This window comes from Capsicum annuum, chromosome 1, assembly GCF_002878395.1.
Source record: "Capsicum annuum cultivar UCD-10X-F1 chromosome 1, UCD10Xv1.1, whole genome shotgun sequence".
In the NCBI taxonomy this organism is placed as follows: Eukaryota; Viridiplantae; Streptophyta; class Magnoliopsida; order Solanales; family Solanaceae; genus Capsicum; species Capsicum annuum.
This window is the reverse complement of record NC_061111.1, coordinates 184,847,701-184,867,670: the sequence shown is the minus strand read 5'-3', so window position 1 is coordinate 184,867,670 and position 19,970 is coordinate 184,847,701.

Here is a 19,970-nt window from a genome sequence, read left to right as displayed (position 1 = left end):
TGAACATCTACTGATCTTGCAACTAGACTATACCCTATAAAATGATATAGAAAGAGTAGCATCAATACAAACAACACATATTGGTAAGCATCATCGATCCACCCGAATAAAATCACACAAATATCACATAAATATCTTAAAAGAAACATATAACTTAAGAGCTTCATTAGTCAAAGATCTTCCAACTTGTTACTCCTTAACACCTTTAGCTCTTACTATTCTGACTAGTTGAGAGTCAATTTTTCTTTATTAAATACAACCCCATTCATCACCCTCTCATGCCATCTCAATGTCAACCCTCATCCCATAATTAAATATACATTGAACCATGCATACACCAAGGTTTACTACCCTTAACAATGTGTTCTTTCGGACCCTTACATAACACTTAACCTAGTTTCAACATTCTAGTTATTTATTAACACCTTGGTAATTATAAATTTATTTAATATTATAAGAACTTATACTAGAAAGATAACAATACCACGCCTACCCAATATCAACAGTATCTATCGATAAATCCATGTCCATAACCTTTCCACAAGCATAGTAATGAACACTTTTCAAGTAACTTGTATTTATTGAGGGTTATTAGACTTTTTCAACTTGTCATAGAGGTTAACTAAGAGTAAGTTAACATAGACAATATATCAAGTTAGGACCATCACTAAAGATATTAACAAAGTTAACAACCGCTAACTTCACAACAATACACTGACCATGTCTTAAATCCATCAGTAGATAGGTGATTAAGAGGTATTCCGTTCATTTGTAATTTAATCCAAATTCTCAAGGATCCATTTATGCCACAACAATTTTAATAACCATAAATTATGGCTTACTCAAGAAACCAAATGTATCACTTCAACATATAATCTTGTCGTACTAAAAAAACAAATATAACATGTCAACACACAAGCCCAATTTACTTAAGAAACCTAATACAACAAGTCAAATAATAACTAGATTTACCCAAGAAGCCAAAATATAGAAAGCCGATACGTAAGCTTGTGTTACTCAAGGAACAAAACATAAAAAGTCAACACATAAGCCCGATTCACTCAAAGATCCAATATAACAAAGACAAATATCCCTAATTCACTAAAAGAACCAATATAACAAAGACAAAAATCTCTAGTTCACTCAAGGAACTATCACACTCATCTGTACCTATTATATTCATTCTAAGGGTCTTATGGTCACCATCTTACCATGACCTACAATGGACAAGCTCAAGTCCATGTACCAATTTCTAGATATTTATTGCCTGCTAACCATATACCAATCAATCCCCTAAAGATGTCTAAATATTGGTACATCTCATAAAAATAATTGAATAAATCCTATGAAGATTCCTAAGTACCAGCACATCCCGTAATAATCACAAATATCATAACAATTACAACACAATGGTAACAACAATAACACTTGTGAAAGAAATAAGATTTTCATAAAAATTCATTACATGTGATTAATACTTAGGTTATCAAATAGCCTTTTACTTTCTTCAAACATGAATTATTATAAGCAATACAAAGGAACAACTATCATGCACGCATAAAACTAGTTGGGTTTCAACAACATTAATCATCACCTATGATTCATATGTAATTCAGGTCTTGGTTAGAGCTTACCACATCTAAGGTATGCATTCACGCCTATGGTTCATTCCATAATACACCCAACCTTCCATCCTAACATTAATTCTTTAAATGATTGCCATTCATCTTGGTACTACCTTAGATTCTTTGGAATCCACCAGTAATAACTATTTCTAATTAGGCATTTACTAGGCAATAACTCAATTTCCAGGTATAACACCATTTTTATCATACAAGGATGAACAACATCAAAAGAAAACACATTAATTACTAAAAAAAATCCAATATCACAAAACAATAACAAAATATCTACCCAAAACAACTAGGTTTTAATCTTTTTATCCATATTAACACTATGATCAAAGACCTAAACATAAAATCTCCCATCAATATATGTCATGCGCATGCTTTCTAACCTAGGTCTAAACTACTCAGTTAAAACTAGCCTATTTGGATAGCAAGCAGCTGTTACAGAGGTATGAATGTAAGATTTTTACTCTGTGCTGGTGATACTCAATCTGAATATTGTGAGAAACCCATGGGTCTTATAATATTGGAGTCCAATCTTCATTTCCATTACTCCTAGGCCACCTAGGTTACCCTGGGGCGGGGTTAGAAACCTCACTCGTCCTTTTTTGCAACATAAAAGAAAAAGGGATTTTTAATAAAATGGGTCAGGTTTCTTCCTTTGGCATCCTGCTATAGGGCTGGTAGGCCCCTACCATGGCATCGTTATAGGAGGAAAAAATCCCACTATAGCAAAATAATGTAAGCCCAATCTAAAATTTCAAATTCCAAAATTTTTAGTTACATTATACCATACTAGTTCGAGACATTATTTTTAAAAATTCTCATACCCCATGCACATAAATGAGATGCCTTTAGTAATGATGAAAAATATAGGATAGATCACATCAAAGGAGTTTCCCAATGATCAAATCCTCTTGGACACCCGTTCAGCCACCTCTTAGCATCGGTATTGAAATAAGTGCTCATGATCTTCTCAGTAATGGGACATTAGATCTGGTCTATGTCTTTGTATATAATTAGCATATCCCACTGCCATTTTATGTTCATCTCTTAATACTTTACCGTATACTCTGCATTGCATAGATTCGACATCTCTTGTAATTAATTTATACAAGCCACGTCCATGGAGATATCCACTCTCATAAAGTAGATGGTGGGGTTGGGTTCATCCCAAAGCATGATAGAAAGTATGGCATAAAACTATCTAATCCATGAAATTATCTAACCCATCTCGAGACCCTACTGGGATGATCCTCCATGAGTGGCATTATAGTAAACTCCTTAAGATGGTTGTATAATTTAGGTGTCGTGTGTACCACCCCTTTCATTACAAAACCCCTGTTATTGTAAAATCTCATCCTCTAGTAGTCCTGAAATCTATCCTAGTCATTTTCATTGGTAAAACTCACGAAGGTAGGGGCATTTTCTTGATTTTCGTACATGGGTGGAGTAAATATTCAAATCATGTTAAGAAAATAGGTTATAACTCAGAGGATTATCAAGGAAATCAAAATTTCAGAAAAAAGGCCAATTTGAGGTTTGGTTAGGAGGTTACTGCCTGCATCCTCTTGCTATATAAGGATGCGTCCCTCTACTGTAGGACTATTATAATGGGAATTTTCCCACTGTAGTAGGATCGACATAGTGGGATGAGGTAGCTATAGAATCCTTCATCATCCCAAAAACTCAAAAGGTGCGTTGATGGCATATTTTGACCAAAAATCTTATTTTTAGAATTCCATCCCCAATCAATGTTCAAAATATCCTAGAACTAGTTTATGTAAAAAATTCATGCATGATAATTTCTAAAATATGATAAAGTGTCAAAATGAAATGAATAACAACCTTTCTCATCCCTTACTATTTCGAGCCTAATATAGCTATAAATCTCGTGATTATTACACCCCAAAATTAGAGCATTGTAAATGTAAGAAAATCACCCATGCTTTGACATTTAACCCAAAATTCAACCCTAATTTCAAATTCAAAAACCAACCGCCAAATCTATTCTCTTCTATGAATTCAAGCATAAATCATGGAAAATGTGAGTAACAAAGTAGAGGAGTGAAGTATATAGATAATCACCTTATTTCCATTATTGGAAGTAGAGTGATAGAGTAGGAGAGGGGATTTTTTGTGTGAAAAGAGGGATAAATAGGCTATAAACCCACTTCTCATCCCTTTAAATTGTGTAATCCCACTATAACGACGCTTCTCCACCATAGAAATATTGCTATAGTGGGAATATTCCTACAATAGCAAGATCCAATGTCCCAAATAATGAAAAATTTTGTTTTTTTCCATTGTGTTTGAATTCTTCTTCCTCTGATATGTTGGTAAGGCCTCGAATGACTTGGGTACTCAAAAATACCTTGGTCTAAGTGGTTTTATAAACCTTGTGAATGAGTAATTCTTAGAGGAACATTGGGTCACGGTAGTTTTGGAATGGAAGGACTTCTACTAAGGCAACAAGAAGGGTGTCTACCTTCCCAGACTAGTCTTTTAGCTATGAAGGTGTTACAGGGTGCCTAGAGAGGATGTTAACTAAGGTTTAGAGATGGAAACATCCTTCCACCCTCTCTAGTTAAAGTTAGTCTCAGCCAATTATTAGAATAAAAGAAAGATGGGTGAGGCAGAGAGAAATTAGGACATAGAGAAGGATGATGATATGATGTTATCCCTTTCTTCTTTCCCCAAATTTTAAAAAGTCGCCCAAAGACGTACTTGGTTGTCATGAGAAAATACATGAAGCATGCATAGGGTACAACCCCTTCTAGTTTCAAAGACCCACCCCTCACTTCCTAAGACTATGCATGACTCCACAAAAAACTCGATAAGGTGAAGAGAAAGAGGTGCTCTCAGGATCACATACTTGTGTGGATGTAGAAGATCATGAAGTTAATGCTCAAGTCACATTACCTAGCGAAGAGCTTCCTTAGTTAGAGTTGAAGGATGTAAAAGAGTTATCTTTCTTGATTGATGGTGAGAGAGAAGGCCCTACCTCAGCAGCCCATAATGATGATAGGGCATCCAGCTAGGTCCTAGGTACATGTCAGCTCAGTCCCCTCCCTCTTATTTTTTATAAATTATACAATGATGCCTATACCACATACTAGTAAGGTTGGTAAAAGAGCCACTTAAACCAAAAATAAGAGTACTAAATAGTGCAAAATATACAAGTCTTAAAAGACGAGATTGTCCAAAAATAGAAAAAAGAGAAAGGATCAACCCCGACTCTAAAATCTTACCCTATCTTTGTATCCTAAAAGAAAGTTGCATAAAATGTTAGCAACGATGACTCGTACAAAAATATGTATCAAAAAAATGCAGAAGTGTAGCATTAGAGCCAAAATAACTGATAGTTGGTTGGCATTATCTATCGAGTAAGCTAAATAATAATAAAAGTATAGAAGACTTTCCCCCGAGTCATTAGTGCTTTTAAAACGTAAGAAAGTAATGTAAATTCATGGATAAATATGATGTAATGACCCTTTTTGCCATGTCCTGCATCTAAAATTCCATGTCTAATTTTTTTCTCAAAATTGTAAGTTTCAAATTTCAGGCTAGGCTAATTTCAATGAAATGTGGGGAGAGGTGTGGCCTAGGAAAAATTGGAAATAATTTGGATCAGGTAGTCATATTTGTCTTGATTTCTAGTTAGCAAAGGTAATAAGGAACCCTTATAAATTTATGGATCAAATTTGGGAAAGTAAAACACTTAAAATTGGTCATAGCATAAAGGGCATTTTTCGAAATATCTTAGGTTTAAGGTGTGTTGCCAAAAGTGAGATTTTTACGCTAAGACAGACATATATACCATTGATTTACTATAGCGGTCAGCACACCGCTATAGCAGGATGCAGCATAACAGAGAAATTTCTTTTATAATAGCAGCCAAAGGTGGTCAACGACCCATACAACGATCAATACCACTATTGCCGCACCGCTATAGTGGTCAGGTAACTCCATAGCAATGAAAACCATAGATTTCTTAAAATATTTTTCCAAAATAATTTATTTTTCAAAAATTTATTCTGGGGTAATGGGAAAGGCAATTAGGGAGAAACACACCAAAAAATCTTTGTTTGGCTTTGTTAAGGTAACAAATTCATTTTCGTCAACTATTATTTAATTATTAAGCCTAAGAAGTTTTAACTCATGGAGTTAGAGGAGGGTTTTTGGGTGGATTTTGATTAATTGCTGGTGCAAGGGGAAATTTAACAAATAAGTTGATGGATTTTGATTATTAACATTTAATTTACCCTTTGTATTTTGTTAATTCACTAATTTATCTATGAAATTGGATGTTTTAGGTGAATTACATTGGAAAAGCCCTAGAACAAGAAGCAAATGATCATGAATTTAACCTTAGGAGTAGGGTGTGAATTATAATCCTAACGTGTTAGTTTATTTTCTTAATTATGCATTTATATGCATGTTCAAGATCATGAGTAAGTGGGAATTATATAGAAGGGAAAAGCTCTGACATAGAGGAGTTGTGCAAGCTTTGTTCGAGGTAGGTAATGGTGTTGTAGTTTAATCTACTTCGTGATATATGTGGATGTTAACTACCATGTGTATGGCTTGGTTTTGCATGTTATTTGGTGTGGTATTTTCAACTAATTTAAGGTTGTTGTATGATTTTGACCTACTTTACTCACTAAATATTGAATGTTTGGCATTTAGAACATTCTCATGGGCTTTTGTTTAAACAAGGTTGGCAGATATTTTTTCTAGGATTTTAGTACATGGACAATAATTATCCTCTGCAAGTCTTGGATAGAGGGTGGTTGTATATCCCTTAGTATTTTTGTACGAGGGTCAGGTGATTTTGATGGTTCCATGATTAAATTAGTGAAATATATTTTTATATTTAATAAATTGTCCCAACTTGTTTTTGGCTTGGCTTGACTAAGCTCGACTTAATGATAATTTATTGACATGCTAGTTTTATTCCTAATTTTTCGTTGTTGCTTGTTATGCTATGTGTATAGTTTGTTAAGAATATATTAACTTATTGTACTATTACTTTGTTTTATGTTCATATTCTGATCTTGGGTTGCCCAAATGACCCTACCAGTACACAATTGTTCTTGTGTGTTGAACTACACCTGCCTTTACTTTTATAAGTGTAGCACACATTCTGACGGCTCCTACGAGACCTCACTTGTGATTCCCGCAATTGAATCTATATTTCAAGGTGAGCAACATGTCTGGGGTGCCAATGAATCTTTCATTATTGGCATGGTTATCTAGTTCTGAAATATGTTTTATTTTTAGTTTTGGGGTGCATCCCTTTCTTGACATATTTAGATATTTTGGAAAAGATGACTTTTGGGTCCTAGGGATGGTTTTTGCATAAGTACTTTTCCACCTTCACTTGCATTTATTCTTTTGTTTTATATTGAATGATATATTTATGCATTAGTTTCTCTTAATTCTTCTAACTATCGAAAATGGGATTATTGTTTGGGATAGTTAGTTCTCCTACCAGATAAGTAGTGTGGGTGCCACTCAATATGAGGTTGGATCATGATGAATTAGTACTATGGATCCTAGGTTTGACGATCTCATTGTAACAAAATGGATCCCATAGATTCTTGTAAAGTATGGAGAGACATCTGTACTTTTCTTTGGAAAGCTATATGACTTTGGAAATCTATCACTCTTGTTTCTTTCGTGTTGTAACTTTATTCCAATTGATATCTAGTGATCTAAATTGGTATCTAATATTATTTTTTATTTTTTACTTAGATGGAGAACACTAGGTCCAACTAAACTCAACCAGCAATTTCTGCACCAACCGCTCAAGATACGAAATTAGGTAGGAGAAGAAAAGGACAAATGAGAGAAAGAGGCAGGGGAAAGAGAGGATGATCCATACACTCTAAGGGTGGAGATCATGTTGTGGATGGATAGAATCTTGAGAGGTTAGCATAGCCTTCCCCATCTTCGGATCATTTAGAAGAGATAGAAAAAGTAAAGGAACATGATGAAGAGCATGAGGTAGCGGTTCAATCTTGGATTACATTAAAACCCCTATGTTTATTAAGGTTGTTCAATAGGTTTTTGCTTTTCTTAGTGGGTTGGCTGGGACTGGATCCATACCAACGATACCATTTTATCAAGATCTATTTGTTCATCCTATTGTCGCCATGTCTCTAATAATGGATGATGCTTTAGGGATCAATGATTTTCGTTGTCCAGTGTTAGGTTTTATGATGATTGGTAAATAATACGAACGACAAATTAAATTTTTAAATATAAAGCCTTCAACATTCCAAGGTACTGAGTCTGATAATGCCTTTGATTTTATTACTTATTGATATGAGAGGTTACACAAGAAAGGGACTGTGAAGTAACATGGAGTTGAGATTATGATAGGAGAAGGAAGCTATGCAATTATGGAGAGCGTATTTTGAATGTCTCTCACTAATGTTTCCTACATTAACTTGGGAGCACTTCTATGTTTTATTATTATAGAAATATATTCCAAGATCCCTTTTGTAACTAGAAGAAGGATAAGTTTTTGGCATTGGAGTAGGGTCACATATCGGTTGTAGCCTATGACGCCAAGTTACATGCCATTTCTCACTATGCTACACAAATTTTGACTTCTAAGGAAGAGAGTATTTGCCTCTATATTTAAGGTTTGAATTATTACCTTCATGTATCTGCGCATATGACTTTAGAAGAAAAAAAGTTCAGTGAAGTTTCTAACTATATAAAGAAGTTGGAGAGGTTTACACAAGCGAGTTAGGCTAAAATATAAGCCAAAATATATCAAAATATTGGGAATTTCAATATATCTTACTCTAAATTCTATGGTGTAGACCTATTCATCCCATCATATTAAGTGAGCTTTGCCAGCTTCTACTATGGTTCGATCTAAGGGTTTTTCTTAGGCACATCATTTTAGGGGATCGAGGGTTTCTTAATCTTCTCTATTAGGACTTCTCTTGGGATGGGATGTTATTATTGTGGTGCGGCTAGTCACTTCAAGAGGGAGTGTCTTGTGAGGCAGGAAAATGCATAATGAAGTAACAATCTCGGGCTATAATCCAGTGGGTAGGGAGAGGAAAGGGACGGTAGGTGTCATCCACAGGAAGTATAGGGAAATAAAATAAATGGTTGGGTTGGAAATAAATTCGACCTTAGGAGATAGGTTTGAATTATAAATTCCAGCATGCTAGGTTATGTCACGATCCAATTTATGAGTCATGATGGAACCTACTAAATCCTGCCAATTGTAAGTGAAACCATAACCTAAAGCTAACGCAATGAGTTAATTTGGGGGGAAATGCCCAACATAGGCAAATTTCAAGAACACAATACATAAATAAGTCGAGTTTTCTAAATACATAAAAACAGTCAATAGAAGAGACCATCCCATGTCCTAGTACAGCCAGTATAAGAGCACCTAACAGTAGAAAAGGAACCAAAGTATCTAGAGTAGTCAATACATCTGTCTTAAATCAAAAGACTGGATATAAAAAGATAGAAGGAGATAGGTGACTCAGACTCCAAGAGTTTACCTATCTCCGAATATCAACACCAGACAAACATGAATAAATGGCGACAACTAGTACTCAAATCTGCATCAAAAACATACAGAAGTGTAGTATGATTACCAAAATAATGGGTACTCAGTAGGAATCATTGGTCGACTAAGCTAAATCATGGTATAAGTATGATAAAATACAGGAGAACATAACTAAGTCAAAGTATAGAAACGAACCTGAATCATCTCCAATACCATTGTACATAATAAGTAGTTAAACAAGAATAATGACATAACATAGAATAACATCACACATAATGAATCACAACCACAAAATTGGATCTCATATGTCAATTGGTGCAGAAAATTAAATAACTCATCATAGACTCCCATACGCCTAGAGAGTACACCTAACAATAGAAGAACGCAATCAACCAAAATTAGAATATCTTTTCATCATCATTTTACCTTCATTCCACAATTTACCAATATTTCACAATTACCCACTTTCCATAATGTTACCACCATTTAACAACTATTCAGCACATATCTGTTAATCTTCTTTTATTAGATAACCATCATTTATCAACTTGTCATTTTAACAGTAGAGTCCATTTATTTCATGCCACATTATAACCAATTCCTTATTTTCCAACTTAGCCAAATTGATACTTTCAATCTAACGCCCCGATATTCGTATTCATAAAACATATCATCATAGCATAATATGCATATTTGGACTCGAATCAGTAAATATAATTAATAGCAGGACTTAAACTAATAAATAATCAATAGCCAAACTTTAAATGATAATTATATCAGTAGTCGACTCGAACTGGTAAATAATCAATAGCCAAATTGGAATTGGTAATTATATCATTAATATCATAACCATCCTCCGAACTTAAATCGGGTATATATAATTAACAACATAATCATCTTCTATACTCGAACTGGATATAAAGATCTATAATCAAAATCATAAATAGTAACATTAACACGCATAAATAATAGCATAATCAATATGTGTCAATCCCCATATTAACCAACATAACCATCAAGTTTTAATATTTCTCAATATTAGCTCAATATACATTTCCAAGAGGCTAATAGGCGTTAAAGGTTCACAAAACTAATCATTTGTCATAGCCTAAAGTGAGTTATGAGCCCACTTTTAATCAGTGAGTTCTATTTTTGGCCAATTTCTATCCAAACTAGTCATAAGGTATCTAAATCTACTTTTAGATGTTAAACAAGCCACACTTAGTCCTACGGTGGAGATTCTTCTTCAAGCACTTTAACTAAGTTTAATGGAAACTAAGGCAACCTTCACTAGTATAAGCAACTTAGGCCAAATTCATCCTAAGCATGCGAGTATAAATCATTTTTATTGAACTTGAATTATCTAAAGAATCCTCAAGATAAACATGAGAAATGAAGATTAATTCACATAAGGCATAAGGAAACAAGCTAAGTATTTGAAATCTATGGTCCCAAAGTGGTCGAAACGGTCCAACTAACCCGAGTATTGCAGTTCATCAATCCAACACCTAAAACCCATCAATAATCTAACACAATATCAGAAAAATACCATGAAATAGCTCAATCAAACAAGTGATACACCTAGACTACCTCAACACCAAAGAAAATTTAATAGACTGCTAAACTACCATTTTTCCTTTTCAAAAATCCTTCTCAAGATGCCAATCTATCATAAACACATTCTACTCATCAATAAGAGAATAACAAAACCTATATTATCATATTATTCTTTGGGTCCAAAAATTATACCAAAATTGTAAAACACCATACTAATCTTAGCTCAGTTCAACTTTAAGTTGCATGCATACGGGTTTTAAGGCTTGAAATTTTCATAAAGTATTGCGGACTTAGTAATTTTAAAGACCCTCTAACTTTAAGGATTCTTATTTCAGTCTTCCGGCCCTGAGATGTTGGTTTTTGAGTTGATTAATGTTCAGAGATGTGAAAGGTATGTCTAGAAGGAGTTTTGGATTTGCAGACAAGATTTGGGTCATGTTTGGATCATGAAACTAGTGGGTCACCGTGATAAGCCTATTATGCAGCATTACTCCTAATGTCATATAGACCGCGTTGTAGTGCGGGAAATACATAATCGCATCGTGGTGAGCCTATTGTGCCCAATTTTGAATTTAAATAATTGAAGGTCAATTGGGTCTTTTCCCCTAAACCCCATCATTCATAACATGACTTGGGGCATCATTAGGGCATTAGTTTCCCTTCTACTCAAAATTTCTCTCAAAAAAGCCTTCTCCTTTTCCCAAGAACAAAATTGAGTTCCTTTTTACCTAAGAAATCAAGAATTCAAGTTTTGCAAGTTCAAGAACCTCCAAGAAAGCATCAAGATTATGTTTTTCTTTCAAGTTAAGAATCTTAAGGTCTATGGGGTATTCATAAATGGGTCTTTTTTACTCATTTAACCCAAAAACCTTTTATTTTAATTAAATTATGTAGGTTTCCTTCACTACAATATTTTGTACGTTCATGATGGGTTTAATTCATATTTTTCCATGGTAATTCAAATTTAGTTCTGCCCATGTATGATCTCATGAAAGATTTGATTTCCTCATGCTTTAAATTTTTGGTCCCATGTCTTGTTTAAGTGAATTTCATTATAAATTCCCCAATTTATAAATTTATCCATGTGAGTCATGTTGATTTCCTATGTTTAACACATTCCTATGTTCATGTTCATGATCCTCACATGTTTGATGAAATGTCTATGCTTTTGGGTTTTGAACCATGATCCAATATTATTGTTTTAAAAGCTTATTGTCATAAATTATGGTCATTCAATGCTGACGGGTTATGAGCACCTAATACCTACATGTTTTACATGACTTCAGATCTTTTACGTAATAATTTAGTTAATATATAAATATTACTATATATTAAGTTAATATGATCATGATAAGCACTATCATAAATATTGTTTAATTAACCTTAGTTCAGTTCAGTACTAGTATCAGTTTAGTTAGGAGTAGGATTTAGCACGAGCAAACCCATGGATGGGGGCTCACCTACCAGTACAGGGTGTGACCCTTATTAACAATCCCTAAATTATAGGACTACATAGCCAGTATAGGTTTGAGAGGTCTAGTTTCCAGCTGAGGGTTGACCCATATCTCATAAGAGCACCTTCCAGTAGATGGAGACTACTTAGTCTTTTGGGACACAGTTTAGTGGATCCACACAACCAGTATTAGTACCCGAGGCACGATACTGACATCCTTCCAACTGGGTTACAGGTTAGCCCCCAATTAGATCAGATTAGGGCATGTTGGTTACATGATACCTCCCATAGTTTCAGTCTAGTTATTCAGACTAAGTACAGTTTAGTATTTGTTGATCAGTATTCAGATATAAGTTAATCATTATACAGACATCAGTTAATCAGTATATAGATACTAGTAAATCAGTAATCAATATGTCTCATCTCAGGTTTGCTTGACCAAAGCATACAAATTTTCAATTATTCAGCTATTTACAGAGTATCTCAGAAACATATTTACGCTTGGACTTGCTTTCTTAGATTTTACATGTTCATGCATATATGCTCAGTTATCTCATGTATTTCATCCAGTCCTTATCTTACATACCAGTACATTTAAAGTACTGATCTCATACTTTTCTCAGTGCTATGTTATCTTATAACATAGATTCGGACGCTTAGTTTCCCAATCATTATTAGACAGATCAGCATACTCAGTAGCAGTAGTGGTGAGTCCTCATCCATTGAGGACATAATTTGTTTATTTTAGCTATTTCAGTACTTCTTTATGTTCAGTTAGTTGGAGTTAGTTAGGGGCCTGTCCCATCAACTCCTCAGTCAGTTTAGAGGCTTTCAGACAGTCAGGCAGGTAGTTAGTCAATTACCAATTCTTTCATTACTTTTCCATCGTTTAGGTAGATGCTTGGTTTTTAGTATTTGTCAAATTTTTTAAACATATAAAGTAATCATATCTTAGTATTTAGATTGGTATTCCTTCAGTAGTTTATCTTCTCTATACATGTTTTATTACTATTTTATTCAGTGCTCACAGCAGGTACCAAATCATGGGTTAGTTTGTGGTCACTTGTGACTGTAAGCATCGTTGTCCTGACTAGGAGGTAGCTTAGGGTTATGACAAAACTTGATATTAGATCCTATGCTTTTAATGTGTCCTAGTGAGTTTGAAAGCCGCATTGAGTTGATTCTTATGCATGGGTGTGAAGAATGCGACACTTATGGATAAGTGGGTATGAAACATTTTAAGAAAGTTTCCCTTCTTTCACTAATTATGTCTAGCAAAATATCTTGAGCTCTATTTAAACTATCTTTATAACGCATCCTTCATTCTGTTTATAGATAATACCTCGTAAAAGAAACAATGAATAGAGAAATGGGGATCAGCCCACACCACCACTTGTTCTGGAAGATCCCCTGAATGAACATGTCTCCCACACCAAATTCAGGGCTATTTTCACTAGCTCAGCCAACTCCATAGATGGCCAAAACCACTAGTAGGATATTGCTCCAACCAATCTAGTGGCAAATACAACTGCAATTAAGATTTGGGATTTCACTCGAATGAATCCCACTTTGTTTTTGGGATCCAATTTTTAAGAAGATCTGCAGGAGTTTTTGGATATGGTGCAGAAGGTGACAGATATTATGGTAATCACTTTGAATGAGATTTTAAAGTTGGTTGTGTATCAGTTACAGGATATAGCTCACACCTAATTTAAGTAGTGGAAGAAAGACTATGGCATTGATGCAGGGTCGGTAGAGTAGGAGGAGTTTGCCAAAGATTTCTTAGACAACTTATTCCCATTAGAGTTTAAGGAAGCTAAGGTCTAGGATTTTATCAATTTGAAGTAGGGTATATGAGTGTGAAGGAATACTCCCTTAAGTTCACTCAGATGGAGAGGTATGCTCCTTCAATGGTGGCAAATAATAGGTCTAGAATGAGTAAGTTTGTGTATGGTGTATCTGATAGTATGGTAAAGGAGTATAGTAATGCCATAGTGAATAAAGAGATTGACCTATCTAGGCTCATTATTCATGCTCAGTAGATTGAGAAGGAGAAGCATAAGGAGAGGAAAAGAGAGAGTAAGAGGGCCAAAATAGGTAGTTTCAACTTTTTTCAACCAAGACGAAAAAAAAGTAATCGTTCTCAGTTCTATCAAAAATTTTCAACTCTATCTCTATCTTTAGCTAGTACACCAGTGCCTAAGCTCAAGCTAGATAGACGGGACACGGCGCCGGGCTCTAAGTCCCAGGGCAGTATGAATAGTGGTTGTACTAATTTGCTTTATCAGAAATATGGTATGAATCACATGGGTGAGTGTAAGAAAGGTAGTGATGTGCATTTTGGTTGTGGAAATCCATGCAATAAGGTTAGGGATTTCTCAAAGACTTGTCGGCAGAGTCATTCTAATCTCTTTTTAACTCTAGTAGGTCGCCTGACTCAACAGGTTGCTACTTCTAGTGCCACCAGTGGGCAAAGCTAGAATAGGTTGTATGCCTTCCAGACTCGACATGATCAGGAAAGTTCTTCTAATATGGTTATGGGTATGTTTCAGGTTTTCCATCTTCTTGTTTATGCAAGGTTAGGTCCCAAAGCTTCACTTTTTTTTGTAAATCCTTATATAGCTATCAATTTTAGTGTCAGTCCTAAAAAATTAGTAGATCCTTTCTCAGTGTAGAACACAGTGGTTAAATTTATTATAGCGGAACGGGTATGCAGAAATTTCCCGATCATAATGTCTCAGAAAATCACCTTAGTTGATCTTGTGGAGCTAGAGATGACTAATTTTAATGTCATTCTCATCATGGATTGGCTCCACTCATGCTATGCCTTAGTTGACTATAGAAATAGAGTCATCCAATTTCAGTTTCCCAATAAACCAGTTATTAAATGCATGGTTAATACCTCAGTACTTAGGGGTTAAATTATTTCTTAAATTAAAGCAATAAAGATGATATCTAAATGGTATGTTAACCATCTTATTTGAGTTGAGGACTCTAGTTTTGAGACTCTGAACCTCGATTCAGTTTCATTAGTAAGGGAATTTCTAGATGTGTTCCCTGAAGATCTTCTCGAAGTTTCTCCCAAAATGGAAATTGACTTCGAAATAGATCTCCATCCAAATAACACAACCTACCTCTATTCCATCCTATATAATGTCTCTAGCTGAGCTTAAGGAGTTGAAAGAATAGTTAAAATATCTCTTAGATAAGGGTTTCATTAGTCTCGGTGTTTCTACATGGGGTGCTCTAGTTTTGTTCGTGCGTAAGAAAAATGGTTCTCTTAGAATATGCATCGATTACTATCAGTTAAACAAAGTCTCTATCAAGAATAAGTATCTGCTTCCCAGAATCGATGATTTGTTTGACCAACTTGAGGGTGCCAGTTGTTTTTCTAAGATAGACCTCAGATCCGGCTATCATCAGCTTAGATCCAGAGAAGGTGACGTTTCAAAGACAGCTTTCAGAACTCGATATGGTTACTTTGAATTCCTAGATAACTCTTTTGGACTAACGAATTCCCCTGAATCTTTCATGGAGTTTATGAATAAAGCTTTAATGGACTTGATAAACAGGGTGTTCAAGCAGTACTTAGACATGTTCATCATAGTCATCATTAATGATATCCTTGTCTATTTCTATAAAAAGAATAACCATCAAACCATCTGAGAATTTTGTTGCAGACCCTTAAAGCTCATTAGTTGTTCACCAAGCTCAGTAAGTACAATTTTTTTATAAGATCAGTAGCTTTTCTTGGCCATATTATTTTTAATAATTTTATTAGAGTTGAGCCTCAAAATATTAAAGCAATGAGGAACTGACCTAGACCTATTTCTCCATTAGATATTTAGATTTTATTGGGCTTGGATAGCTATTACAAATATTTTGTTGAAGGGTTTTATTCTATTTCATCCCCCATGTCTTGCTCTCAGAAGAAAGTCAAATTATAGTGGTCAGATTCTTGCGAGAAAAGTTTTTAGGAGTTAAAGACTCGACTCACTTCTACTCCAGTCTTGACTTTGCCATATGATAGGGATGAGTTTGTAGTTTACTGTGATGCTTCAAGAGTTAGTCTTGGTTGTGTTTTGATACAAAGAGGCAAGGTCATAGCCTACACCTCTAGACAGCTTAAACCTTCTGAGAAGAATTATCCTACCTATGATCTTGAGTTTGTAGCTGTTGTTCTTGCCTAGAAAAGTAGAAGACATTATATTTATGGGGTTCAGTTGATGTGTTCACTGACCATAAGAGTTTACAGTATGTGTTCACGTAAAAAAATGTAAATATTTGTCAGAGAGGGTGGCTTGAGTCATTAAAAGATTATGATATGAGTGTGTTGTATCATTCAGGTAAGGGAAATGTAGTGGAAGATTCCCTTAGCAGGTTGTCTATGGGTAGTGTTTCTCATGTTGAGGAGGATAAGGAAAAGTTAGTTCAGGAAGTTCATCAGCTTACTAGATTAGGTATTCGGTTGGTTGATTCTACTGAAAGTAGTATATGGGTTCAAAATAATTCAAAATCTTCATTGGTTGATGAAATGATTGAAAAGCAAGATAGCAATCCTAGTTTTGTTAAGTCAAAAAGGTGGTTAGAGATCAGAAAGTAGAGGTTTTCTCTGAAGTGGGAGATGGTGTGCTTCGTTGTCAGGGTAGGTTATATGTTTTGTGTGTTGGTCACCTAAGATAGCAAATACTAGCAGAAGTGCATGGTGCACAATACTCAATCCATCTAGGAGCCACTAAGATGAACCATGATATGCAAAAAACTATTGACGGAGTGGTATGAAGAAGGATATTACAGAGTTTGAGGCTTGGTGCCCAAATTCTCGGCAGGTTAAAGTTGAGCACCAAAGGCCTAGTGGTGCATTGCAGGAGTTTATAATCCCCACTTGGAAGTGGTACGTTATTAACATGGATTTTGTGATAGGGTTGCCTCGTATGCATCATCAACATGATTCAATTTGGGTGATTCTTGATAGAATAACTAAGTTAGCCTATTTTTAGCTGGTTCGTACCTCGTATTCAGCTGAGAATTATTCTAGACCCTATCTTTTAGATTTAGTTAATTTGTATTAGATTTTATGGTCCATTATTTCAGATAAGGGTGCTCAGTTTACCTCTCACTTTTGGTAGGCTTTTTAAAAGGGTCTTGGTACCTAAGTTCATCTCAGCATAGCTTTCCATCCTCAGACAGATGGTCAGGCAGAGAGGACCATTTAGACCTTAGAAAACATGTTGAGGGAATGCGTTATTAAGTTTAAAGGTGGTTGGGATGACCACTTAACTTTGATTAAGTTTGCTTATAATAACAGTTATCACTCCAGTATTCAAATAGCTCCATTTGGGGATCTCTATGGTAGGAGATGTAGATCTCCCATTGGTTGGTTTAAAGTGGGTTAGGCTGAAGTGATAGGGCTAGATTCAGTATTTGAGGCGATGGAAAAGGTTCAGTTGATTCGGGAGAGGCTGAAGACAACCTAAATCCAACATAAATCTTATATAAATGTGAGGAGAAGAGATATTGAGTTTGAGGCTGGTGATTTGGTTTATTTGAAAATTTTGCCTATAAAGGGAGTGAAGAGATTTTGCAAGAAGGGTAATCTTAGTCCTCGATATGTTATCCCTTATAGACTCCTGAACCATTTTGGGAAGGTGGCTTACAAGCTAGAGTTGCCGGCAGATTTGGCGTCCGTACATCCATTGTTCCATATTTCTTTGTTAAAGAAGCGTATTGGTGATTTAGCTGTAGTTGTTATTTTAGAAGATATAGGCATTAAGGATAACCTTTCCTACGAGGAACTCCCAGTTAAGATCCTTGATTATCATATTCGTAGGCTAAGGAATAAAGAAGTTCCCTTGGTTAAGGTCCTTTAGTGGAATCAGTTGGTTGAGGGAGCTACTACAGAAGCAGAAGAAAATATGCGAACCAAGTTCCCTCATCTTTAATCCACAAACTCATATTCAGCTTAAGGTAATGATTTTTCCTTAGTCTAACTCTTTTCTATTCTCATTTTCAGCTATGTAACCATTCCCATGTCATTACATGCATTCACTAAAATCAGTCCAGTTCATATTTTACGATTCATAATCAGTTATAGCATCAGGTTCCAAGTCATGCATGTTCAATATGTGATATCAGTTACCTTATTATAGTACTCTCAGTCTAGCTAGTCTTTTTTGAGGATAAATTTTTCCAAGGCGGAGATATTGTAATACCCCGCACTAATCTTAGCACGATTCAGCTTTTAGTTGCATAGATATGGGGCTTAAGGCTTGAAATTTTCTCTAAGTGTTGGGTACTTAGTCATTTTAATGACCCTCTAACTTCAAGTATTTTTATTTTGGTCTTCCCGATCATGAGATGTTGGTTTTTGAGTTGATTCATGTTCAGGGATATAAAAGGTATGTCTCGAGGAAGTTTTGGATTTTTCAAATAAGGTTTGGTTCATATTTGGATCACGAAACTATTGGATCACTGTGACAAGCCCACGATGTGGAATTAGTCTCGATCTCATACAGATTGGGTCGCGGTGATGGAAATCAACAACTGCAATAAGATTGCATTGTGGTGAGGCTATTGCGCACAGTTCTGAATTTAAATGACCGAGGGGTAAATGGGTCTTTCCCCTAAAACCCTATCGTTAACTCGACTTGGGGAATCAATTAGGGCATTATTTTTCCTTCTTCTCCAAATTCATCTAAAAAACCCTCCCCTTTCCTAAAAAATAAAATTGAGTTCCTTTTTACTCAAGAAATCAAGAATTCGAGTTCCCCAAGCTCAAGAAATTCCAAGAAAGCGTCAAGATTAGTGTTTTTCATTCAAGTTAAGAAGCTTAAGGTATGTGGGGTATTCATCAATGGGTCCTTTTCACCCATTGAGCCCAAAAACCTTCCCTTTTAATTAAATTATGGTGTTTTCCTTTACTATGATATTTTATATGCTCAAGATGGGTTTAATTCATGTTTTTCCTTGGTAATTCAAATTCAGTTCAGCCATGTATGATCCCATGAAAGATTTGATTTCCTCATGCTTTAAATTTTAGTTCCCATGTCTTGTTTAAGTAAATTTCATGAAAAATTCCCCAGTTTATGAATTTAGCCATGTGAATCATATTGATTTCCTATGTTTAATACATTCCCATGTTCAAGTTTATGATCCTCACATGTTTGATGAAATGTCTATGATTTTGGGATTTGAACCATGATTCCATATTATTATTTTAAAAGATTATTGTCGTAAATTATGGTCATTTGGTGCTAGTGGGTTATGATAACCCGATACCTACGTATTTTACATGACTTCAGATCTTACAAGTAATGATTCAGATAAACCATAAATATTCCTATTCATTTAGTTGAAATAATCATGATGGGTACTATAAGAAATAATGTTCAGTTAACCTTAGTTCTATTCAATACAAGCGTCAGTTTAGTTGAGAGTATGATTGAGCACCGAACGAACACAGGGGTGGGGGCTCACCTACCAGTAAAGGGTGTAACCCTTAATAAAGATCCCTGAGTTACCAAACTACATTGCCGTCATAGGTTTGAGATGTTTACCTACTATTTGAGGGTAGACATATCTTGTAAGAGCACCTTCCAGTAGAGGGTGACTCCTTAGTCCTTTAGGACATAGTTTAGTTAATCCACACAACCAGTGTTAGTACCCGTGGAACAGTACTAACACACTTCCAACTAGGGTTTCAAGTTAGACCTCGATTAGCTAAGATTGGGGCATATAGGTTAGATGATACCTCCTATAGTTTCAGTCTAGTTATTCAGACTAAGTA